Consider the following 27770-nt stretch of genomic DNA (forward strand, 5'->3'; position numbering starts at 1 on the left):
AACCCTAACCCTAACCCTAACCCTAACCCTAACCCTAACCCTAACCCCTAACCCTAACCCTAACCCTAACCCTAACCCTAACCCTAACCCTAACCCTAACCCTAACCCTAACCCTAACCCTAACCCTAACCCTAACCCTAACCCTAACCCTAACCCTAACCCTAACCCTAACCCTAACCCTAACCCTAACCCTAACCCTAACCCTAACCCTAACCCTAACCCTAACCCTAACCCTAACCCTAACCCTAACCCTAACCCTAACCCTAACCCTAACCCTAACCCTAACCCTAACCCTAACCCTAACCCTAACCCTAACCCTAACCCTAACCCTAACCCTACTAACCCTAACCCTAACCCTAACCCTAACCCTAACCCTAACCCTACTAACCCTAACCCTACTAACCCTAACCCTACTAACCCTAACCCTACTAACCCTAACCCTACTAACCCTAACCCTAACCCTACTAACCCTAACCCTACTAACCCTAACCCTACTAACCCTAACCCTAACCCTAACCCTACTAACCCTAACCCTAACCCTACTAACCCTAACCCTAACCCCAAACCCAACCCTAACCCCAACCCTAACCCTAACCCAAACTCTAACCCTAACCCTAACCCTTAACCCTAACCCCTAAACCTAACCCCAACCCCAACCCCAACCCCAACCCTAATCCAAAACCCTACCCTAATGCTAACCCGTATCGTAATATTGATACTTAGAAAACACATTTTGTTGGGGTACCTTTTTCACATCGCAATAACAGGATAATCGTTTGCTTTAGAACTCTTAAACTTTCAGAATAGACTACTAACTAGTCTAATTAGTTATTATTGAACGAAGACATTTTATTTTTTTCATTAATTTGCATTTAATATATAGTAAACAAAAAGCAAAACAAGCAAAAGCAAATCATCAGCAGGTTACCTTGAGGTATCTTTCAAAGGTTTAGATATCCGCAACAACTATTTACAGTACAATGGAATGAATTAAATATGTTGGAATGTTTAAAATCAACATATAAGAAGTGCGTTATTCTATATTTTGATACTCCGTTTGTCAAATGTACAAAATATAACAATAATAACATTCAACTACTGCTTGCTTAGAAATTCGACCCTGGGAGAAGTGTTTATAGATACAGCAAGAATTTTAAGAAAATCAAAACTAAAGTCAGCTTATAGCTTATAGACACCGTGTTATTCGTTGTTATTTAACCCATTGAACCCGCCGGGTACTGATTTTTTCGGTCCGGGTCCTAAGGCTTCATTTAAATCAGCCGTTAGTTTTGTCAATTCGCCACACACACACACACACACATTTTAGCGTAAAAAAAGAAGAGATAAATGGTTAAACCAAGTGCGCCAAAAACTAACAGATCATCCCCAAACTATTCAACCCGTTAATCTGTTATCATCCATAAACTCTGTGTTCGTTAAGCTCGGTCATCATCCCTAAACTCGTTCTCAATTCTCTCAGTATCATCATCTGGGCCGTGACGGTTGATTCTTTGAGGCACCTGAAATGTTGACATTAGAAACTTGGTCATAAACAAGGTTTTTAAATTCATTTAATATAAAATTTTAACTTTATAAAAAACTTCGTCTGATAGTTTAAAAACTAGAGAGCAACTACTCTATACTTTTACTTCTACATCTGCATTATCTACACCTACTACATTTACATTATCAAAGTCTACATCTACACCTACATCATCTACATCTATATCATCTACGTCTACATCTTCATCTTCTAGATCTTCATAGCTAGCAAAGTTTCTCAGAAACGAAATATAATTTTAATAAAAAACAAATACCTTAATTTGTGACCTCTCACCCCCCCCCCCCCCCCCCCCCCAAACACAGAAAATTGTGTATAATGTATTTTGAATCCCAAATTATAGACCTATATCTGAAATTCATGCGCACAAAATAAGAAAAAATGAATTGAAAAATCCTAACCCTAACTTTAACGCAGTTTTTTAAAAAAAATGACACTCATGCTAACGTAACAATTAAGGTATTTTAAAGTTGTAAACTAAGTCTTCCGTTACCTAACCCTAACCCTTACGCTAAATCTAACCCTAACCCTAAATCTAACCCTAACCCTAACCATAACCCAAGTTAACGTAGTTAAACTTACAGCCGTTCCTCGTTTTTTAGCATAAAATATTTCAATAGCTAGGATGATTCCAGCAATAACAATGCCGATGACAAGGATGATGAAAGCGGCTGAAAATCTGGTGATTGTGATGACACGTGGCATGATGGCATCAGGTTCCCCACCAAAAGTGTCAAAGAACGGCAGACCTTCAAAGACGTAGCTTTTCGCTTGATTCTTCAAGCAGCCGCTGGCAAACCATTTTTCTTTAAGTCTGAATGAATTGTACATTAATGGGATATTAATTTTAAATATTCTAAAAATAGACAAGGATTAAACTTATCAAGCTGATTATCGTTACAGTTAACTGGTAACCCTAATCTAGTCTTAATAGCTAACTGGTAACCCTAATCTAGTCTTTATAGCTAACTGGTCAACAACGTACAGGTTGGTAACCCAATTTGGCCAGATTGTTCTCGTTACACTTAACTTGGACAAATTACAATCTCTGACGTCACATCGAATAAAACGTCTTTGTCTGGGATAGCCTATCAACTACTCCAAATCGCCAACAAGACTCCAGCTCTAACTCAAGACGCTCAACAAACTCACTCTAATATAACCGTCAACAAACTCACTCAAATTTAACCGTCAACAAACTCACTCAAATTTAACCGTCAAAAAACTCACTCAAATTTAACCGTCAACAAACTCACTCAAATCTAACCGTCAACAAACTCACTCAAATCTAACCGCCAAAAAACTCACTCAAATTTAACCGTCAACAAACTCACTCAAATTTAACCGTCAAAAAACTCACTCAAATATAACCGTCAAAAAGCTCACTCAAATATAACCGTCAACAAACTCACTCAAATCTAACCGTCAACAAACTCACTCAAATCTAACCATCAACAAACTCACTCAAATCTAACCGTCAACAAACTCACTCAAATTTAACGTCAACAAACTCACTCAAATCTAACCGTCAAAAAACTCACTCAAATATAACCGTCAACAAACTCACTCAAATCTAACCGTCAACAAACTCACTCAAATTTAACGTCAACAAACTCACTCAAATCTAACCGTCAACAAACTCACTCAAATTTAACGTCAACAAACTCACTCAAATCTAACCGTCAAAAAACTCACTCAAATATAACCGTCAACAAACTCACTCAAATCTAACCGTCAACAAACTCACTCAAATTTAACGTCAACAAACTCACTCAAATTTAACCGTCAACAAACTCACTCGCTCATTTGTCCGGTCTCTTGGAGTTTGAGAATCTGCGTGCTAATCTTGTCACAGAGATCCGTGTCATTCCGGCAAACAAATCCAATGGAGTGGTCACCCAAGGGCTCGCCTATAACCATTTTATCACAAGGCTCAAGGGTTGAAAGATATTCAGCCGCCGACGATTCCATTAGAAGAGCCAGTTTGCCATCGGACTCAATCATCTGATGAAATAAGACAGGGCTAATACATTTAAGGCATTGGTTAAGGCTACTTTAATGCCATATTTAGAGCTACTTTAAGGCATTGGTTAGGGCTACTTTAAGGCCATATTTAGAGCTACTTTAAGGAATTGGTTAGGGCTACTTTAAAGCCATGGATAGAACTACTTTAAAGGCATAGATATGGCTACTATAAGGCCATGATTTGGGCTACTTTGAAGGCCATAGTTAGGGTATGGGCCTTACCCCCCCAACGAAATGTGCTATAGTATTGCTGTTTTTGCTATAAGTTTTTAACCGTAGGTATTTCTCCCTTTTTCCACGTTTTCTTTAACTTGCTTTCGCGTCTGTTTTTCCAATCAAATCTTGCGATCGAAATTTTGGGCACTTCCCAGTTAGCTAGCGCGCTAAAATTTTCAGGGAAGCTTTGTTTCCGATGACAATAGAATATTCAATTGTTATTATTACTAAATTGATCCATGGAAACATTTTATTGATCATTTTAGACAGCTATATATTTGTAAAAAAAACCCTCACACAAACCATAATCCCATAACTCGTCCTAATCATAATCTAGCACAGCATAAAAACCTAACCCTAATTAAACACGAACTAACCTTTTTTATACCATCATCAACATGCCCGACCAATAAATCGTCTGCATGCAACTGCAACATGGCCAGTATACGTTTCTCAATTCTCCCCTCTTTATTGTTCATTAGGTAGCGATGTGCTGTCGAATTTCTAATGACCATCAGGGCAACTTCTTTTTGCCGGGTCATTTCATCCAGGGTTACGAAAGGTAAGGTGCGGATTTCTGGATTGACTCTAGTCAAACAAACATTACAACTCTAGTTAAACAAACATTACAACTCTAGTCAAACAAACATTACAACTCTAGTCAAACAAACACTACAACTCTGGTCAAACAAACTTTACAACTCTAGTCAAACAAACATTACAACTCTAGTCAAACAAACATTACAACTCTGGTCAAACAAACATTACAACTCTAGTCAAACAAACACTACAACTCTGGTCAAACAAACATTACAACTCTAGTCAAACAAACATTACAACTCTAGTCAAACAAACACTACAACTCTAGTCAAACAAACATTACAACTCTAGTCAAACAAACACTACAACTCTGGTCAAACAAACATTACAACTCTAGTCAAAGAAACATTACAACTCTAGTCAAACAAACACTACAACTCTGGTCAAACAAACATTACAACTCTAGTCAAACAAACATTACAACTCTAGTTAAACAAACATTACAACTCTAGTCAAACATTACAACTCTAGTCAAACATTACAACTCTAGTTAAACAAACATTACAACTCTAGTCAAACAAACGATATAACGTTAAACATGTGGACAGACCAGCAATGTATAAGGCAAGGGTCATAACCTACCTAAACAGGTGAACACACAGATCAGCAATGTATGAGGCAAGGGTCATAACCTACCTAAACAGGTGAACACACAGACCAGCAATGTATGAGGCAAGGGCCATAACCTACCTAAACAGGTGAACACACAGATCAGCAATGTATGAGGCAAGGGCCATAACCTACCTAAACAGGTGAACACACAGACCAGCAATGTATGAGGCAAGGGCCATAACCTACCTAAACAGGTGAACACACAGATCAGCAATGTATGAGGCAAGGGCCATAACCTACCTAAACAGGTGAACACACAGACCAGCAATGTATGAGGCAAGGGTCATAACCTACCTAAACAGGTGAACACACAGACCAGCAATGTATGAGGCAAGGGTCATAACCTACCTAAACAGGTGAACACACAGACCAGCAATGTATGAGGCAAGGGTCATAACCTACCTAAACAGGTGAACACACAGACCAGCAATGTATGAGGCAAGGGTCATAACCTACCTAAACAGGTGAACACACAGACCAGCAATGTATGAGGCAAGGGTCATAACCTACCTAAACAGGTGAACACACAGACCAGCAATGTATGAGGCAAGGGTCATAACCTACCTAAACAGGTGAACACACAGACCAGCAATGTATGAGGCAAGGGTCATAACCTACCTAAACAGTTGAACACACAGATCAGCAATGTATGAGGCAAGGGTCATAACCTACCTAAACAGGTGAACATACAGACCAGCAATGTATGAGGCAAGGGTCATAACCTACCTAAACAGGTGAACACACAGACCAGCAATGTATGAGGCAAGGGCCATAACCTACCTAAACAGGTGAACACACAGACCAGCAATGTATGAGGCAAGGGCCATAACCTACCTAAACAGGTGAACACACAGACCAGCAATGTATGAGGCAAGGGCCATAACCTACCTAAACAGGTGAACACTCAGACCAGCAATGTATGAGGCAAGGGCCATAACCTACCTAAACAGGTGAACACACAGACCAGCAATGTATGAGGCAAGGGCCATAACCTACCTAAACAGGTGAACACACAGACCAGCAATGTATGAGGCAAGGGTCATAACCTACCTAAACAGGTGAACACACAGACCAGCAATGTATGAGGCAAGGGTTATAACCTACCTAAACAGGTGAACACACAGACCAGCAATGTATGAGGCAAGGGTCATAACCTACCTAAACAGGTGAACACACAGATCAGCAATGTATGAGGCAAGGGTCATAACCTACCTAAACAGGTGAACACACAGACCAGCAATGTATGAGGCAAGGGCCATAACCTACCTAAACAGGTGAACACACAGACCAGCAATGTATGAGGCAAGGGTCATAACCTACCTAAACAGGTGAACACACAGACCAGCAATGTATGAGGCAAGGGTCATAACCTACCTAAACAGGTGAACACACAGACCAGCATTGTATGAGGCAAGGGTCATAACCTACCTAAACAGGTGAATACACAGACCAGCAATGTATGAGGCAAGGGTCATAACCTACCTAAACAGGTGAACACACAGACCAGCAATGTATGAGGCAAGGGTCATAACCTACCTAAACAGGTGAACACACAGACCAGCAATGTATGAGGCAAGGGTCATAACCTACCTAAACAGGTGAACACACAGACCAGCAATGTATGAGGCAAGGGTCATAACCTACCTAAACAGGTGAACACACAGACCAGCAATGTATGAGGCAAGGGTCATAACCTACCTAAACAGGTGAACACACAGACCAGCAATGTATGAGGCAAGGGTCATAACCTACCTAAACAGGTGAACACACAGACCAGCAATGTATGAGGCAAGGGTCATAACCTACCTAAACAGGTGAACACACAGACCAGCAATGTATGAGGCAAGGGTCATAACCTACCTAAACAGGTGAACACACAGACCAGCAATGTATGAGGCAAGGGTCATAACCTACCTAAACAGGTGAACACACAGACCAGCAATGTATGAGGCAAGGGTCATAACCTACCTAAACAGGTGAACACACAGACCAGCAATGTATGAGGCAAGGGTCATAACCTACCTAAACAGTTGAACACACAGATCAGCAATGTATGAGGCAAGGGTCATAACCTACCTAAACAGGTGAACAAACAGACCAGCAATGTATGAGGCAAGGGTCATAACCTACCTAAACAGGTGAACACACAGACCAGCAATGTATGAGGCAAGGGTCATAACCTACCTAAACAGGTGAACACACAGACCAGCAATGTATGAGGCAAGGGCCATAACCTACCTAAACAGGTGAACACACAGACCAGCAATGTATGAGGCAAGGGCCATAACCTACCTAAACAGGTGAACACACAGACCAGCAATGTATGAGGCAAGGGTCATAACCTACCTAAACAGGTGAACACACAGACCAGCAATGTATGAGGCAAGGGTTATAACCTACCTAAACAGGTGAACACACAGACCAGCAATGTATGAGGCAAGGGTCATAACCTACCTAAACAGGTGAACACACAGACCAGCAATGTATGAGGCAAGGGTCATAACCTACCTAAACAGGTGAACACACAGATCAGCAATGTATGAGGCAAGGGTCATAACCTACCTAAACAGGTGAACACACAGACCAGCAATGTATGAGGCAAGGGCCATAACCTACCTAAACAGGTGAACACACAGACCAGCAATGTATGAGGCAAGGGTCATAACCTACCTAAACAGGTGAACACACAGACCAGCAATGTATGAGGCAAGGGTCATAACCTACCTAAACAGGTGAACACACAGACCAGCAATGTATGAGGCAAGGGTCATAACCTACCTAAACAGGTGAACACACAGACCAGCAATGTATGAGGCAAGGGTCATAACCTACCTAAACAGGTGAACACACAGACCAGCAATGTATGAGGCAAGGGTCATAACCTACCTAAACAGGTGAACACACAGACCAGCAATGTATGAGGCAAGGGTCATAACCTACCTAAACAGGTGAACACACAGACCAGCAATGTATGAGGCAAGGGTCATAACCTACCTAAACAGGTGAACACACAGACCAGCAATGTATGAGGCAAGGGTCATAACCTACCTAAACAGGTGAACACACAGACCAGCAATGTATGAGGCAAGGGTCATAACCTACCTAAACAGGTGAACACACAGACCAGCAATGTATGAGGCAAGGGCCATAACCTACCTAAACAGGTGAACACACAGACCAGCAATGTATGAGGCAAGGGTCATAACCTACCTAAACAGGTGAACACACAGACCAGCAATGTATGAGGCAAGGGTCATAACCTACCTAAACAGGTGAACACACAGACCAGCAATGTATGAGGCAAGGGTCATAACTGCGAATAACCACCAGACGCCAGTGACGATTCGACCAGATATTGACTTAGGGGCAGCTGTATAGCCTGGTATATATCAAGTATCATGTCAAGTTAATGAATAAACTAATTAACCCTTATCCTATAGCCTGATATATATCACGTCACGTTAATGAATATACTAATTAACCCTTACCCTATAGCCTGATATATATATCAAGTATCACGTCAATTTAATGAATAAACTAATTAACCCTTACCCTATAGCCTGATATATATCATGTCAAGTTAATGAATAAACTAATTAGTAATAAAGAAACATTTAATAAAAGTAATAATAAACGCTTCTTGTAAAGTAAAAAAAAATCCAGAAAAAAAGTTTTAATAACAAGCTTTTATGTAATAATGCACTAAAAATAGAAAATAAATTATACACTACTATTTAAATAACTATAAAGAAAAGCGTAGGTCACTTTAGTATCTAATGCAGGGGTCCCCAACCCTGTGCCCGCCTCTCACTATTCGACAGAATCATAAACATTATTTTAAAATATGATTTATTTTTATTCATTTGTTACAGTTTTAATTATTTTTTTACAAGCTTTTATTTAACTCACTTCCTCTGTCGTAAGTCGTCAGTCTGTCGTCAGTCTAGATAGAAACGTAGGAGTGAAAATTCGGACAGTTCTACTTGACCGATACGATTCACACTTGGCACGTGGGTCAAGACATGAAGACAATGCAATCTGAAACTAAATTTGACTTAATTGGATGCCTAATTATTTTTTTATGAATTAATTAAAATTTGGACCGAATCAATAGGCATGTCTATCCAACCACACCACACGCGTCATCACGTTCAATAGCTGCGCCATACCTTCAGTAGGCGCGCCATCACGTTCAATAGACGCGCAATGGTTTTTAGTAATGTCACGCTATTGTAAATAAAACATGTAAAGTACTGAAAAAAAAATTCATAAAAAACGTTTTAATAACAAGCTTTTATGCAATGATGCACTAAAAAGTAGAAAATAAATTATACACTACTATTTAAATTACTATAAAGAAAAGCGTGGGTCTCTTCTCAAATATTAGTAAAGGTATCCAATAGGTACTAAAGTACTAAAGTGACCCACGCTTTTCTTTATAGTAATTTAATTAGTAGTGTATAATTTATTTTCTACTTTTTAGTGCATCATTACATAAAAGCTTGTTATTAAAACGTTTTTTATGAATTTTTTTTTTGGCTGCCTAGGTCTATAAAATATGTTCGATACTTGTCACAACTAATCTAGCGGCGAGCCAGACTGCACTATTTACGCTAGCCTGGAACGGCTAGTGCCATTTGCACATAACACCTTGTACACGCAGAAAACCCAAAGTGAACGAATGGAACGAACGCCACGAACTGATCACTTCGGGTTTCCGCGTGTGTACATGGAGTGACGTGTAAAAAGCATTCCCCGCCTAGAAACGCGTTGTTGTCATTGTCCTATAAAAAAAATTAACAGGCTAAAAGCGAGGTGCGTAATTTATTGTATTCATAAGCGATGGTCTATTAATAAACTATTATTAATGAGGAGATAGTTATAGTTCTTGTTATAATATATTTATGGGATTATGATTGTCTGCTAACAGGATTATCGTCATACGCTCCTAATTATGAAGCTCTGGCCAATGAAATGCAATGCCAAAGATCACATTGACTTTATTATACTTTTAAATTAAATGTTTTCTTTGTATTTATGTGTTTTGTTTACTTTCTTTACGTTTTGTAAATACATTTCTCTGTTTGTATGCAATTTGAAAAAAAATGCCAAATATTTTTATTATTTTGAAACATTTTTGTTTATTATTTATTAATACATTATGACCATATGAAAATAAATTATGGGAAAATAACAATTTTTGGAAGGAGTTTGTCAGTTTTAAATAGGTGGTGCCCGCCAATCTACCGATATTTTAGAATGTGCTCTAGAGTAAAAAAAAGTTGGGAACCCCTTGTCTAATGGATACCTTTACTAATGTTAAGGAAGACACCCACGCTTTTCTTTATAGTTATTTAAATAGTAGTCTATAATTTATTTTCTACTTTTTAGTGCATTATTACATAAAAGCTTGTTATTAAAACATTTTTTATGAATTTGTTTTCAGTACTTCACATGTTTTATTTACACTAGGGTTTCATGATTAAAAACATTTGCGCGCCTATTGAACGTGATGGCGCAGCTATTGAACGTGATGACGCGTGTGGTGTGGTTGGATAGACATGCCTACTAATTCGGTCCAAATTTTAATTAATTCATAAAAAAATAATTAGGCATCCAATGAAGTCAAATTTAATTTCAGATTGCATTGTCTTCATGTCTTGACCCAACTGTGAACCGTATCTGTCAAGTAGAAGTGTCCGAATTTTCGCTCCGGCGTTTCGATCTAGACAGACTGACGACAGACTGACGACAGATAGAGGAAGTGAGTTAAATAAAAGCTTGTAATAAATTCAGGTTATCTCTGACGTATCCATAATATGAACAAAGATTCAATTTGGCTAAAACTTGCCTTGCAACATAATATAAACAACGGTGAAATTTGGCTAAAACTTTATCAGTTGCCTTGCAACATAATATATTATAAACAACGGTGAAATTTGACTAAAACTATCAGTTGCCTTGCAACATAATATAAACAACGGTTAAATTTGACTAAAACTTTAACATTTGACGTACCTTGCCACATTAATGTACTAAATGTGTATAAAAATGAATTTTTGAGCGTGAGTCCCTCATAAGTTGAAGTTTTTCCAACAAACGCTATATCTTCATATGGGCTGAAGCGACCAATGACATACAAGGCTAAACTGGCCAGAACGGACATCACGACAATCAGGATCCACAGGCCGGGAGAAAACGGTCGTAACAATGTAACTGTGGACAATTGAGATGCTCTTGTGATGTTTCATTGACCTACCAATGATATCCTGATTTAATTGACCTACCCATGATATTCTGATTTAATTGACCTACCCATGATGCTCTGATTTAATTAACCTACCCATGATGTTCTGATTTAATTAACCTACCAATGATGTTCTGATGATGTTTAATTGACCTACCCATGATGTTCTGATTTAATTAACCTACCCATGATGCTCTGATTTAATTAACCTACCCATGATGTTCTGATTTAATTAACCTACCCATGATGTTCTGATTTAATTAACCTACCCATGATGTTCTGATTTAATTGACCTACCCATGATGCTCTGATTTAATTGACCTACCCATGATGTTCTGATTTAATTGACCTACCCATGATGTTCTGATGATGTTTAATTGACCTACCCATGATGTTCTGATTTAATTGACCTACCCGTGATGTTCTGATTTAATTGACCTACCCATGATGCTCTGATTTAATTGACCTACCCGTGATGTTCTGATTTAATTGACCTACCCATGATGTTCTGATGATGTTTAATTGACCTACCCATGATGTTCTGATTTAATTGACCTACCCGTGATGTTCTGATTTAATTGACCTACCCATGATGCTCTGATTTAATTGACCTACCCATTGCCTCCGTGGGATGCCATGATTCTGGTATCTTGTAGAGAACCCTGAAGCCGCTGTGGATGATCGGGTGACTGAAGGAGATGGCGGCTGACCTGGTCGATGTGATGGTGAAAGCTCCGACAGCTAGGTCAGCAGACTGGGAAAACACAACATTTGAATGTCAGCAGACTGGGAAAACACAACATTTGAAGGTCAGCAAACTGGGAAAACACAACATTTGAAGGTCAGCAGACTGGGAAAACACAACATTTGAAGGTCAGCAGACTGGGAAAACACAACATTTGAAGGTCAGCAGACTGGGAAAACACAACATTTGAAGGTCAGCACACTGGGAAAACACAACATTTTAAGGTCAGCACACTGGGAAAACACAACATTTGAAGGTCAGCACACTGGGAAAACACAACATTTGAAGGTCAGCAGACTGGGAAAACACAACATTTGAAGGTCAGCACACTGGGAAAACACAACATTTGAAGGTCAGCACACTGGGAAAACACAACATTTGAAGGTCAGCAGACTGGGAAAACACAACATTTGAAGGTCAGCACACTGGGAAAACACAACATTTGAAGGTCAGTAGACTGGGAAAACACAACATTTGAAGGTCAGCACACTGGGAAAACACAACATTTGAAGGTCAGCAGACTGGGAAAACACAACATTTGAAGGTCAGCAGACTGGGAAAACACAACATTTGAAGGTCAGCACACTGGGAAAACACAACATTTGAAGGTCAGCAGACTGGGAAAACACAACATTTGAAGGTCAGCACACTGGGAAAACACAACATTTGAAGGTCAGCAGACTGGGAAAACACAACATTTGAAGGTCAGCACACTGGGAAAACACAACATTTGAAGGTCAGCACACTGGGAAAACACAACATTTGAAGGTCAGCACACTGGGAAAACACAACATTTGAAGGTCAGCAGACTGGGAAAACACAACATTTGAAGGTCAGCAGACTGGGAAAACACAACATTTGAAGGTTAGCACACTGGGAAAACACAACATTTGAAGGTCAGCAGACTGGGAAAACACAACATTTGAAGGTCAGCACACTGGGAAAACACAACATTTGAAGGTCAGCAGACTGGGAAAACACAACATTTGAAGGTCAGCACACTGGGAAAACACAACATTTGAAGGTCAGCACACTGGGAAAACACAACATTTGAAGGTCAGCACACTGGGAAAACACAACATTTGAAGGTCAGCACACTGGGAAAACACAACATTTGAAGGTCAGCACACTGGGAAAACACAACATTTGAAGGTCAGCAGACTGGGAAAACACAACATTTGAAGGTCAGCAGACTGGGAAAACACAACATTTGAAGGTTAGCACACTGGGAAAACACAACATTTGAAGGTCAGCAGACTGGGAAAACACAACATTTGAAGGTCAGCACACTGGGAAAACACAACATTTGAAGGTCAGCAGACTGGGAAAACACAACATTTGAAGGTCAGCACACTGGGAAAACACAACATTTGAAGGTCAGCAGACTGGGAAAACACAACATTTGAAGGTCAGCACACTGGGAAAACACAACATTTGAAGGTCAGCAGACTGGGAAAACACAACATTTGAAGGTCAGTAGACTGGGAAAACACAACATTTGAAGGTCAGCACACTGGGAAAACACAACATTTGAAGGTCAGCACACTGGGAAAACACAACATTTGAAGGTCAGCAGACTGGGAAAACACAACATTTGAAGGTCAGCAGACTGGGAAAACACAACATTTGAAGGTCAGCAGACTGGGAAAACACAACATTTGAAGGTCAGCACACTGGGAAAACACAACATTTGAAGGTCAGCACACTGGGAAAACACAACATTTGAAGGTCAGCAGACTGGGAAAACACAACATTTGAAGGTCAGTAGACTGGGAAAACACAACATTTGAAGGTCAGCAGACTGGGAAAACACAACATTTGAAGGTCAGCACACTGGGAAAACACAACATTTGAAGGTCAGCACACTGGGAAAACACAACATTTGAAGGTCAGCAGACTGGGAAAACACAACATTTGAAGGTCAGTAGACTGGGAAAACACAACATTTGAAGGTCAGTAGACTGGGAAAACACAACATTTGAAGGTCAGTAGACTGGGAAAACACAACATTTGAAGGTCAGCAGACTGGGAAAACACAACATTTGAAGGTCAGCACACTGGGAAAACACAACATTTGAAGGTCAGCAGACTGGGAAAACACAACATTTGAAGGTCAGTAGACTGGGAAAACACAACATTTGAAGGTCAGTAGACTGGGAAAACACAACATTTGAAGGTCAGCAGACTGGGAAAACACAACATTTGAAGGTCAGCACACTGAGAAAACACAACATTTGAAGGTCAGCAAACGAGATGAGAGCTGTGCAAGGGGGGGTGGTGACATCATTAGGTACAGCACCGGGTGTCACCCGATCTAGCTACGCCACTATGTCTTGATGAGGGTGAAATGGGATTTTTAAACTCTTGATTTCCTAGTCTCATTGTTATACTTTTATTGTTCCAGTTTCTAGTTTTTGTTAGGATTTTCATACAAAGCACTATATATAACGATCAGGCGTCCCAAGATTTTGGCCTGAGTTCGACTCATTGAATGATAACAAGCACGATTACAAGCACCTTGTCCTGAACTGCTCCAATAATTCCGTTAAAAAGACCAGGTTGTTCTTCCATGCCGAAACGGTCGTCTTGTGGTATTGTCAGTTGAACATTAGCGTACCCCAGACTCGGCAGCGCCGCGTTTAGAATATCAATGGCAAATCCGTCAAAGGTTTTGCCGCGTGACCCATGCATCACAAAAGGAGGATCCTAAGTGGAAGACACAGTTTTCATTTGGTTAATGGTCAGTTGGCTCAACTACACCATACAACACTCACACTATATCCGCCCAGGGTTTTTTCAACTGTTTTCACACGCTCGAATTTATTCTATTCGAACAAGCAACCAATTCATCATATAATAATACAATATATTTTACCAGGCAATCTATTCAATCATGAAAGCTAAAAGGGTTAGGGTTAGGTTAGGGTTAGGTTAGGTTTAGGCTTTTTATCGTCACGGATCATCTAGCTTGAGAATACAAGGAATGTATCTAGAGCTACGGATAAACTAGGCTTAAATAAGCCAGCTGTAAATTATATATATATATATATATATATATATATATATATATATATATATACATATATATATATATATATATATATATATATATATATATATATATAGATCTAGGGGTCATCATAAATGACGTAACGCTTTTTTTGGGATGATTTTTACCTCCCCCCTTCGCCACACATTGTCACAAAAAGCTAGCCCCTTAACCCCCCACCCTAAAATGACGTTACACTTGAGCCTACAACCCCCTCAGTTTTTCTTAAAACAGCTATATTTTTTCCCAACTCTTGTCAGAACTCTGTCAACATAGAGTGTTTTAATCAATTTCTATTACAATTTATTACAACAGTTTTCTAAAACGCAAAAATAACGGCTAAATCGTCTTCTAGCATTGCTTTTTATAATACAAAAGTGTGACGTCACACCATCTGAACCTCCCCCCCTAATCACACACCGTCATAAAATTACGGACCCCTCCCTCCTACGAATGTGACGACTCCCTAGATCTAGCTCTATCTAGATCTAGAATCTATGCCAATAATGAGTTTCTATACTAAACTATTTCGGGCCTTAATTATTTTATATAAATCTTTGTTTAGCAATTGAATGGGCTAAGTTGGGATATAATTTAATTTGAAATAAAATGGCCTATTCGCGTAACTCAAGCTTCTTACGCTGACTCTAAGTTAAGTATACCTAATATGATATTGTTACCATATTGTAAAATAAAATTCATTTTCCAAACTTATAATGTTAATTGACGGCATTTAAATTAAACAAAATTAAAGACAATGTATCACCCTCTACAAAAATTCTAATTGTGTCTGAAAATTATTTACTTTTAGTCTTTTAGCACTCACTACGTCCCTTGATAAACTAGGAAAACACAATTACATCGGGGAAAATTTTTTTACTTTTTATTACTTTATCTTGGTGTCGGGAAAAAAATAATTACAAAATTAGAGTGGATTGATCAAGTGAAATGTGGTAAGTAAAACACATAAATAATATATTTTAAATACTGTCTTTTATTTATTTTATACACTGAACGTACTGTTTACTAAATATTATTTGTAATCAATAACAGTTCAGAAGCCAGCTCCTAAATGTCCTCTATGTTTACTTCTATCTTTTCGTTTACGGATAAGCTTGGGGAATTATAGTCGCTCACTAAATTGAATCAGGCGCGTCCGCCGGCGTCCCTGCAGGGTTCGATTTGGTGCCATGGGCTATCCTGCGATCGCTATGGTGCATAATTTCGTTTTAAACATTGCGGTAGACTATGGATAAGAAAAGTTACTATAGTCTTTAACTGAATCGAATCCGGGCATCCTCCGGCGCCCCGACAGGGTGCTATTTGGCACCCCGGGCCTTCCCGTGTTCGCTATGGCGCCTAAGTTTGTTTAACGTGAGTGCAAAAGACTAAGAAAATGTTGGTGTACTATAGTCGTTTACTAAGGTTAAACAGGCGGTTTCGCCGGCGCCCCAGCATGGTGCGATTTTGCGCCCCGGGCTAGACTGTGAGCACTCTGCGTTTATGTTTGCGTTTGTGTTTTCTTTGTGTTTGTGTTTAGGTTGGCGTTTATGGTTGGGTTTGTGTTTACGTTTGGATTTGTTTTCGTTTACTTTGTTTTTGCGTTTGTGTTTTCGTTTGTGTACTTTGAGATTTTTTTTTTTTGCGTTTTGGTTTAGGTTGGCCGTGGATAGGGTGGGTAATGCCGGGTATATGATGATTACTTAACACACATATTATGGTCTTTTAGCCTTTACAGATAGGGTTTTCACACAGGCCAGTGCGGGGCCTGGCCGGGACGGCTAGTAAATTTATAAAGTACTAAAGTTTTGCTCTATTATACACAGATTATTTGGTGTTCATCTGGTGCGCTATTCTTTTTTCGAAGATATTCTATTCTACCTAAAAATAAACTGGGAGTGATCTCCCCTAAACTTTCTCGAATATTCTTATATACGGGGACGGCAATTCGGGTTATATACATGATTTTTAATCAGTTTTTACATACTTTAACATTTAAAAAAAAATAAAAAATCTTAATATATGTCCGCACTTTTCTCTCTCTCTCTCTCTCTCTCTCTCTTTCAAAATAGATTAACTGTCCCTAAACAATTGTATCAATCGCTGAGAAATTAAGGATTAATAATTACGTTTAACGCTTTATTAATTAAACGAATTGAATTATTTCCGTTTTGATAAACTCTCTCTCTCTCTCTCTCTTTACAACTATTAACGCTTTATCATTGAGTTTCTCGAGAGAAATATCTAAGAGAGCGGTAGTTATCATTGACTCTGGCATTGATAATTTCATTGAGTCTTACATAGAAAATATCTATCTCTGTTTCTGTCAATGATCTGATCACTGAGTAACTGATAGATATAACAGCACTTCCTGTGTAGATCAATAATTCAAGGATAATAAGCCTATCTTTTCTTTGCTCCGACTCGAACATAATAAAAGTAAGCAAAACGTGAATTGCTTTATTTCATATTGTTTTAACCATACTGAAAATATATTCTAAACTATAGAAAAATTATAACTTGCTTTCTATTAAATTAATGTCATTAATGTTTTAAAAATCATGCAGGGTAAATAAAATAAAACCTTTAAAAAATAACATGATCGAAAAAACAGCTAAGCCCGCCCATTTTGCGCGCCGTGTATTTGAATGGGGAGAAATCTAGCAGACGACACATTTCAGCTGAACAGCACTGAACGGACAATCGTGTCACAAAAACACTCCTAAATAAAATACTTAAAATTTTTTTTAAAAAAAAACACGTTTTTCTTGTGGACTAAAAAGTAGAAAATAAATTTTTCTTTTGTGCTTCCTCGAGCTGTGCAGGTTCTTGTGATGACTGACAAAAAACGTGGGTACGTTCACCATCAAATTTCCCGACCCATCTGCCCGACCCACGTTTTTTGTGCGTAATTTAATTAAGCTAATTTAGGTCTCTAATTGCTAGTTTTTATGATTGCATCTGAAATTGTTAGGCGAAAATAGCCTGCATTCCAAATTTCAGATCTCTAGAGCAATCAGAAGTGGGCTAATTTTCGATGTCAATTTCAACAACAAACCCACAAACAAACAAATAAACGCGAAGCTGAGTTAAGAAAAACGTGTTAATAAAATAAATAACTAACCCACCCGTCTTATCAATAATATCATCGTAACCACTTGAAAACAAAAGTGTTTTTTCACAAATCATTTTCTTTGCTACCGATTAAATCGGATAAATAAAATTGGTGTCAAATTAAAGGTAAATAAATGTAGTTTTGAATTTGTAAAGTCATCATTTACAATAATGAAGTTTAAAATCTAGGAAAGAACACAAAACTAATGTCGTCATCTTCCAATTTTAGAATATAAAGAAATAAACTATTTCATTCAAATTTGAATTAGATCTACTTATCAAAACGTACCAAAAGTAATACAAAATACTTTAAAAAACAACATAAATAATATTGAACAGCCGGGTTTTTAACGGGATCATTTAAGTCTCTAAATCAGTGTGTGCATTTAATATGGTGTTGTGTTGACTAATAATCAGTGTTTCTTCCAGACTTTTTTCTCCGGGGGGGGGGGGGGCACTTGAAATTTTCGGGGGGGGGGGGGGGAGGGGCGGTAAACTTTCTTCGGGGGAAAAAGGGGGGGGGGGCGGACACTGTTAAAAGTATATATTTTCTATATAAATTATATAAATTTCATTCCGTTGGGGGGGGGGGCAAATTTGCCCCCCCCCCCCCCCGAAGAGATGCCTGGAAGAAACTGCTAATAATGTAAATAATTTTTTTTCTAATTGATATTGGTAGCTTTTTTTTTAAATGTGTCGGATTTTTAGCTATTTAGTTATTTCATTGCTTTGTCGCTAATATCGTTCAACGTGTAGAAAAGCAATTTGCGTTTAGACCAATGGCTATTTTATAAAATATTTTTTCTCAAACACGTTTAACATTAAAATATATAGGCCTATAATTCACGTGTAACGGGTACCGACGGCTAGTAGAATAGGATCGCGTATAAAAAAAGAATTGCGTACCAAGTGAACGGCAAACAATTTGTGCATAATAGTGCGGAAAAATAGTACTTTATAAATACATATGCGGTTTTTTTTTTAGAAATTGGAAATAGCGTAAAGTAATACTTTGAATAATTTGAAAGAAGGCAGATAATTAGATCTTTTACTTGTAAATGAAATTTCGTTTATCTATGTGAAACTGTATTCAAGTTATAGTTTTTTGAAAAACTCTAAGTATAATAAGTTCCACTTCCATTTATCGGAAATCGCTGAAAAGTTGATACAGAACTACAAATTTTATATTATACTTAGATATGAAATTTTATCAACCTAGCTGTAACGGTACTCAAGTTATCGTGTTCACAGACATACACACATCCAAACACACAAACATACGGACAGAATTGCAAAGCCCAGTTTTTACGACTCGAATACGTATAAAGCGCCCAAATTTTGATAAATACGGGTTTATAATTTTTGCCCGATTAAAATAAGTCCCCTATACTCCGTCTGTGATGAAGTACTGAGGTTTAAAACGGCGAAAACTGTCAAAATTTCATGTCATTTTTACGATTACAATACTTCCAGTATATGATAAAGTAAATATAAATATTTGAAAATTGATTTTTAATGTCTATATTCCGACTGCACTGTATTTGCCATCCCCATTGGTGTTATCCTAGCCTATTCGAGAAAGTTTACTGGAGATAACTCCCACTTAATCATTTTTGTGTGTGCAATTTTGGACGACACCTTAAGGCTACGTTTCTATTCTACTTTTATTTCGATAAGTATTAAAACAATAGACATACATACAAATGCACTAATTACGCTTTGATTTTACATAGTTATTCTTCTCTTATATAGGCCAAGACAATTATTGTATATTGTTATTCGTCTCTAATAAATGCAAAGACAATTATTTAGTTATTCTTTTCTCATATAGGACTCAACAATAATTATTGTATATAGTTATTTTTCTCTTATATTGGCCTAGACATTTATTGCATATGCTTTAGTATAAATATCAGCTGTCATCACCTCCTGCTCAGACATTGTTTACATAAGGCCGATGCTTCCTAAAATAACATAGTCCGGATTAGCGTTTGCTTATGACAATAAAATTAGTGTATTTCAGAGTTAAAAAACACAAAGAGCAACCGAATTCTGCCAAATGAGCTTACAACAATTGAACCCGCTTTAAAAAAGCTGGCTATTGAAATCTTGTGGGCTAACAAAAAAAAAAAAAAAAGAAATAAAACAAATTAGCTCTCACTCGCAAGCATTAAGACAAGAAGAATTATGGGCTAACCCTAGCGATCAATGAAAAATGTCTGACCGTCTTACCAACTACGCTTAGAAATGTACGGAGAGATGGTTTACATGCTTGTTATTAAAATCGTAGTTTCGGACAGTCATACTTTTAAGGGGATACATACACGCAGAACGTAATTAATTACTAAATAAACCGGGAGTGATCTCCCCTAAACTTTCTCGAATATTCTAATATAACACTACTACGTGGGATGGCAACACGGAATACAGACACGATTTTTGTTTACTTAAACTTTGAAAAAATAGAATAAAATCTAGTAGAAAAAAGAATTGCGCACCAAGCGAACGCCAAAACAAAATGTGCATAGTAGTGCGCAATATTATTAGTACTTTATAAATTTACATGCGTTTTTTGAGAAATTGGAAATAGCGTAAATTAGTACTTCCGGTCAACGGAAATTACTAAAAATTTGACAGAAGATAGAGAATTAAATCTTTTACTTACATGTGAAATTTCATTTATCTATCTGAAATATTACTCAAGTTATAGGCTTTTGAAAAATTCAAAGTAGAAAAAGTACCACTTCCGGTTATCGGAAATCGCTCAAAAGTTCATATGGATCTACGATTTTGATAAAGTACTTATATATGAAATTTCATCAACATAGCTGTAACGGTTCTCAAATGATCGTGTTTACACACACAGACACGCACACAGATATACGGACAAGATTGCAAAATTATGTTTTTCCGTATCAGTGAGGTGTAAAACGTCGAGATTTGTAAAAATCTCGATTATTTTTTTTTTGCACGATTACAAGACTTTCTCTATACTTCGTATATACGAGAAAGTAAAAATTAACAAAAACAAGACTATTAAACCTACAGTTTCCAAGTTTGGTAAAATTCTAGCTTACATTTACATGTTCTATTATAAAGAAAATGTATGACGAATGTGGACGGGGGAGGAGGGGGTCCGAAAACCGAAATTTTTGTGGACGTAATGAATGGATGATCTATTTTGGCGTTCTCCTAATGACAAAATTAGCTAAAAACCTTACAAGTAACGTAGAGGCCTTTAAAGTTTGTTTAGATGACGCTGTTGTACTGGTTGTGGAGGGTGCATTACTCGTTGACGATGAATTATCCTGTAGACGATAATGTTAAGGAAGTTTATCATATGAGACAAGATGTAATAATGGATGATCAAATGAGACAAGATGTAATAATGGATGATCAAATAGACTCAATGTAATAATGGATGATCAAATGAGACAAGATGTAATAATGGATGATCAAATAGACAAAATGTAATAATGGATGATCAAATGAGACAAGATGTAATAATGGATGATCAAATGAGACAAGATGTAATAATGGATGATCAAATAGACTAAATGTAATAATGGATGATCAAATGAGACAAGATGTAATAATGGATGATCAAATGAGGCAAGATGTAATAATGGAAGATCAAATAGACAAAATGTAATAATGGATGATCAAATGAGACAAGATGTAATAATGGATGATCAAATGAAACAAGATGTAATAATGGATGATCAAATGAGACAAGATGTAATAATGGATGATCAAATGATACTAGATGTAATAATGGATGATCAAATGAGACAAGATGTAATAATGGATGATCAAATGAGACAAGATGTAATAATGGATGATCAAATGAGACAAGATGTAATAATGGATGATCAAATGAAACAAGATGTAATAATGGATGATCAAATGATACAAGATGTAATAATGGATGATCAAATAGACTAAATGTAATAATGGATGATCAAATGAAACAAGATGTAATAATGGATGATCAAATGAGACTAGATGTAATAATGGATGATCAAATGAGACAAGATGTAATAATGGATGATCTAATGAGACAAGATATAATAATGGATGATCAAATAGACTAAATGTAATAATGGATGATCAAATGAAACAAGATGTAATAATGGATGATCAAATGAGACTAGATGTAATAATGGATGATCAAATTAGACAAGATGTAATAATGGATGATCAAATGAGACAAGATATAATAATGGATGATCAAATGATACAAGATGTAATAATGGATGATCAAATGATACAATATGTAATAATGGATGATCAAATGAGACAAGATGTAATAATGGATGATCAAATTAGACAAGATGTAATAATGGATGATCAAATGATACAAGATGTAATAATGGATGATCAAATGAGACAAGATGTAATAATGGATGATCAAATGAGACAAGATGTAATAATGGATGATCAAATGATACAAGATGTAATAATGGATGATCAAATGATACAAGATGTAATAATGGATGATCAAATGAGACTAGATGTAATAATGGATGATCAAATGAGACAAGATGTAATAATGGATGATCAAATGAGACAAGATGTAATAATGGATGATCAAATGAAACAAGATGTAATAATGGATGATCAAATGATACAATATGTAATAATGGATGATCAAATGAGACAAGATGTAATAATGGATGATCAAATTAGACAAGATGTAATAATGGATGATCAAATGAGACAAGATGTAATAATGGATGATCAAATGATACAAGATGTAATAATGGATGATCAAATGATACAAGATGTAATAATGGATGATCAAATGAGACTAGATGTAATAATGGATGATCAAATGAGACAAGATGTAATAATGGATGATCAAATGAGACAAGATGTAATAATGGATGATCAAATGAGACAAGATGTAATAATGGATGATCAAATGAGACAAGATGTAATAATGGATGATCAAATGAAACAAGATGTAATAATGGATGATCTAATGATACTAGATGTAATAATGGATGATCAAATGATACTAGATGTAATAATGGATGATCAAATGATACTAGATGTAATAATGGATGATCAAATGAGACAAGATGTAATAATGGATGATCAAATGAAACAAGATGTAATAATGGATGATCTAATGATACTAGATGTAATAATGGATGATCAAATGATACTAGATGTAATAATGGATGATCAAATGATACAAGATGTAATAATGGATGATCAAATGATACAAGATGTAATAATGGATGATCAAATGAAACAAGATGTAATAATGGATGATCAAATAGACTAAATGTAATAATGGATGATCAAATGATACAAGATGTAATAATGGATGATCTAATGAGACAAGATATAATAATGGATGATCAAATAGACTAAATGTAATAATGGATGATCAAATGATACTAGATGTAATAATGGATGATCAAATGATACTAGATGTAATAATGGATGATCAAATGATACAAGATGTAATAATGGATGATCAAATGATACAATATGTAATAATGGATGATCAAATGAGACAAGATGTAATAATGGATGATCAAATAGACAAAATGTAATAATGGATGATCAAATGATACAAGATGTAATAATGGATGATCTAATGAGACAAGATATAATAATGGATGATCAAATAGACTAAATGTAATAATGGATGATCAAATGATACTAGATGTAATAATGGATGATCAAATGATACTAGATGTAATAATGGATGATCAAATGAGACTAGATGTAATAATGGATGATCAAATGATACAAGATGTAATAATGGATGATCAAATGAGACTAGATGTAATAATGGATGATCAAATAGACTAAATGTAATAATGGATGATCAAATGATACAAGATGTAATAATGGATGATCTAATGAGACAAGATATAATAATGGATGATCAAATAGACTAAATGTAATAATGGATGATCAAATGATACAAGATGTAATAATGGATGATCTAATGAGACAAGATATAATAATGGATGATCAAATAGACTAAATGTAATAATGGATGATCAAATGATACTAGATGTAGTAATGGATGATCAAATGAGACTAGATGTAATAATGGATGATCAAATGATACAAGATGTAATAATGGATGATCAAATGAAACTAGATGTAATAATGGATGATCAAATGATACAAGATGTAATAATGGATGATCAAATGAGACTAGATGTAATAATGGATGATCAAATGATACAAGATGTAATAATGGATGATCAAATGATACTAGATGTAATAATGGATGATCAAATGATACAATATGTAATAATGGATGATCAAATGAGACAAGATGTAATAATGGATGATCAAATGAAACAAGATGTAATAATGGATGATCTAATGATACTAGATGTAATAATGGATGATCAAATGATACAAGATGTAATAATGGATGATCTAATGATACTAGATGTAATAATGGATGATCAAATGATACTAGATGTAATAATGGATGATCAAATGATACTAGATGTAATAATGGATGATCAAATGATACAAGATGTAATAATGGATGATCAAATGATACTAGATGTAATAATGGATGATCAAATGAAACTAGATGTAATAATGGATGATCAAATGAGACAAGATGTAATAATGGATGATCAAATAGACTAAATGTAATAATGGATGATCAAATGATACAAGATGTAATAATGGATGATCAAATGAGACAAGATGTAATAATGGATGATCAAATGAGACAAGATGTAATAATGGATGATCAAATGATACAAGATGTAATAATGGATGATCAAATGAGACAAGATGTAATAATGGATGATCAAATGATACAAGATGTAATAATGGATGATCACATGAAACAAGATGTAATAATGGATGATCAAATGATACAAGATGTAATAATGGATGATCAAATGATACAAGATGTAATAATGGATGATCAAATGATACAAGATGTAATAATGGATGATCAAATGATACAAGATGTAATAATGGATGATCAAATGATACAAGATGTAATAATGGATGATCACATGAAACAAGATGTAATAATGGATGATCAAATATAACAAGTTCAGTAAGAAATGGCCCATGGTAAAAATATGAAGGTTAGACAATTTCAATAAATGCTAATAAAACCCGCTAAACCGCTAGATCACACTAATACAACCCAACACACGGCTAGATCACACTAATACAACCCAACACACGGCTAGATCACACTAATACAACCCAACACACGGCTAGATCACACTAATACAACCCAACACACGGCTAGATCACACTAATACAACCCAACACACGGCTAGATCACACTAATACAACCCAACACACGGCTAGATCACACTAATACAACCCAACACACGGCTAGATCACACTAATACAACCCAACACACGGCTAGATCACACTAATACAACCCAACACACGGCTAGATCACACTAATACAACCCAACACACGGCTAGATCACACTAATACAACCCAACACACGGCTAGATCACACTAATACAACCCAACACACGGCTAGATCACACTAATACAACCCAACACACGGCTAGATCACACTAATACAACCCAACACACGGCTAGATCACACTAATACAACCCAACACACGGCTAGATCACACTAATACAACCCAACACACGGCTAGATCACACTGATACAACCCAACACACGGCTAGATCACACTAATACAACCCAACACACGGCTAGATCACACTAATACAACCCAACACACGGCTAGATCACACTAATACAACCCAACACACGGCTAGATCACACTAATACAACCCAACACACGGCTAGATCACACTAATACAACCCAACACACGGCTAGATCACACTAATACAACCCAACACACGGCTAGATCACACTAATACAACCCAACACACGGCTAGATCACACTAATACAACCCAACACACGGCTAGATCACACTGATACAACCCAACACACGGCTAGATCACACTAATACAACCCAACACAAGGCTAGATCACAGTAATACAACTTTGAAAAATTAAATATCCCCTTTGTGACATAAGAAATCTAAACCCAAGTGACTTACCTCTAGTTGTGAAAGAACTCCTTGAGAGTGGAGTAGGAAAAAACTAACTAGTAGCCGCGTAACGCTGCATGTGACATCAGCTCCCATGTTGAATTTGATCGAAATAAAAATATGCTAATGATTGTAATTACACCTCCAAGCAATTATAACTGACTTGTTTTCACAAGAAAGTAAATCCTGAAAAATAAACATGAAGCGATTATAATTTTTTTTTCGTCAGCTTTAACATGAAACATTAACAAATTAATTTCTTGTTAAGTATTTCAATGATAATAAACCGGGCGTGATCTCCCCTAAACTTTCTCGAATATTCATAATAATATTTAACACTACGGGTTAGGGATGGCAACTATGGATATAGACATGATTTTTAATCAATTTTTAATTACTTAAACTTTTAAAAATAGAATAGAATCTCGTAAAAAAAAAGAATTGCGCACCAACTGAACGTCAAACAATATGTGTATAATAGTGCGGAGTACTAGTACTTTATAAATTCATATGCGTATTTTTTTTTGTTGAGAAATCGGAAACAGCGTAAATTACTACTTTCGATCATAGAAAATTACTCAAAATTTGAAAGAACGCAAAAAATTAGATATTTTACTTATATATGAAATTTCATATATCTATTTGAAATAGTACTCAAGTTATAGGCTTTTGAAAAACTAAAAGTAGAATAAGTTCCGCTTCCGGTTATCGGAAATTGCTGAAAAGTCAATACGGAGCAAGACATTTAATATAATACTTATATATGAAATTTCATCAACCTAGCTGTAACGGTACTCAAGTTATCGTGTGTACAGACTGTGACCTACTTAGGTCGAGTCATTTTTATTTTGACATTGTATAATTCCTTATATGGAATGATGGTGTAACACCTGGGGTTTTTCCACTGACTTATTAAGGTGTTTGAGACATAGAAATTTTCCATTAAAATCTGATTGAATGATTCTGATCAGATGATTATCCCAACCAATGGCGACATGAGTTGAGGATAACCTCCCCTGTCACAGAAGTCTTTAATTGCACTGCACACTCGCAACACGAGGCAGTTTATCTTGACCTGGCAGTCTACGAGGCAGTTTTACCTTGATCAGGCAGCCGTCCATATTGTCCGGCTATAGACTCTGACCATTTGAACGTGAGAGTACTTAAGACCTGTGTGTGCCTTGCTTTCTTAAGTTGATTTAGTCTTCTAGTTTAATATTACTTGTCGCTAAGTAATTCTAGAAACTACAGCAGTGTTGTGTGGCCTGTGGCTGTTTTTTAGACAGTGTAGAAATCTGTGATAGTGTTTTTTCCTGCATTTTGTAAGTTGGGTTTTCGATACTTTATACATTAAATATTTTATATAGTTTCATCTTTGTGTTCTGCCACAACTGAGTTCGCTGATTAAAAGGTCGTATGTAGATTGGATGAGTGTTAATTACAATAGTATCACTAGCTTCCCTAGACATTAATTTCGAGCCCTAGTGGGACGTTGTGTTAAGTGTTCATCCACTTAGGCCGTAAGGTATTTGCATATGACCCCGAAAAAAGAATCCGGGGACG

At 36.6% G+C, this 27770-nt stretch overlaps 1 pseudogene; it reads right to left on the reverse strand.

Annotated features, from left to right (window-relative positions):
• Positions 1 to 698: 698 nt before the first annotated feature.
• Positions 699 to 27770, reverse strand: part of LOC131938088 (glutamate receptor ionotropic, kainate 1-like) — a 40401-nt pseudogene continuing 13329 nt past the window's right edge.

Source organism: Physella acuta, unplaced genomic scaffold (genome assembly GCF_028476545.2).
Source record: "Physella acuta isolate Inbredline_101_S28 unplaced genomic scaffold, ASM2847654v3 ptg000233l, whole genome shotgun sequence".
Taxonomy (NCBI): domain Eukaryota; kingdom Metazoa; phylum Mollusca; class Gastropoda; family Physidae; genus Physella; species Physella acuta.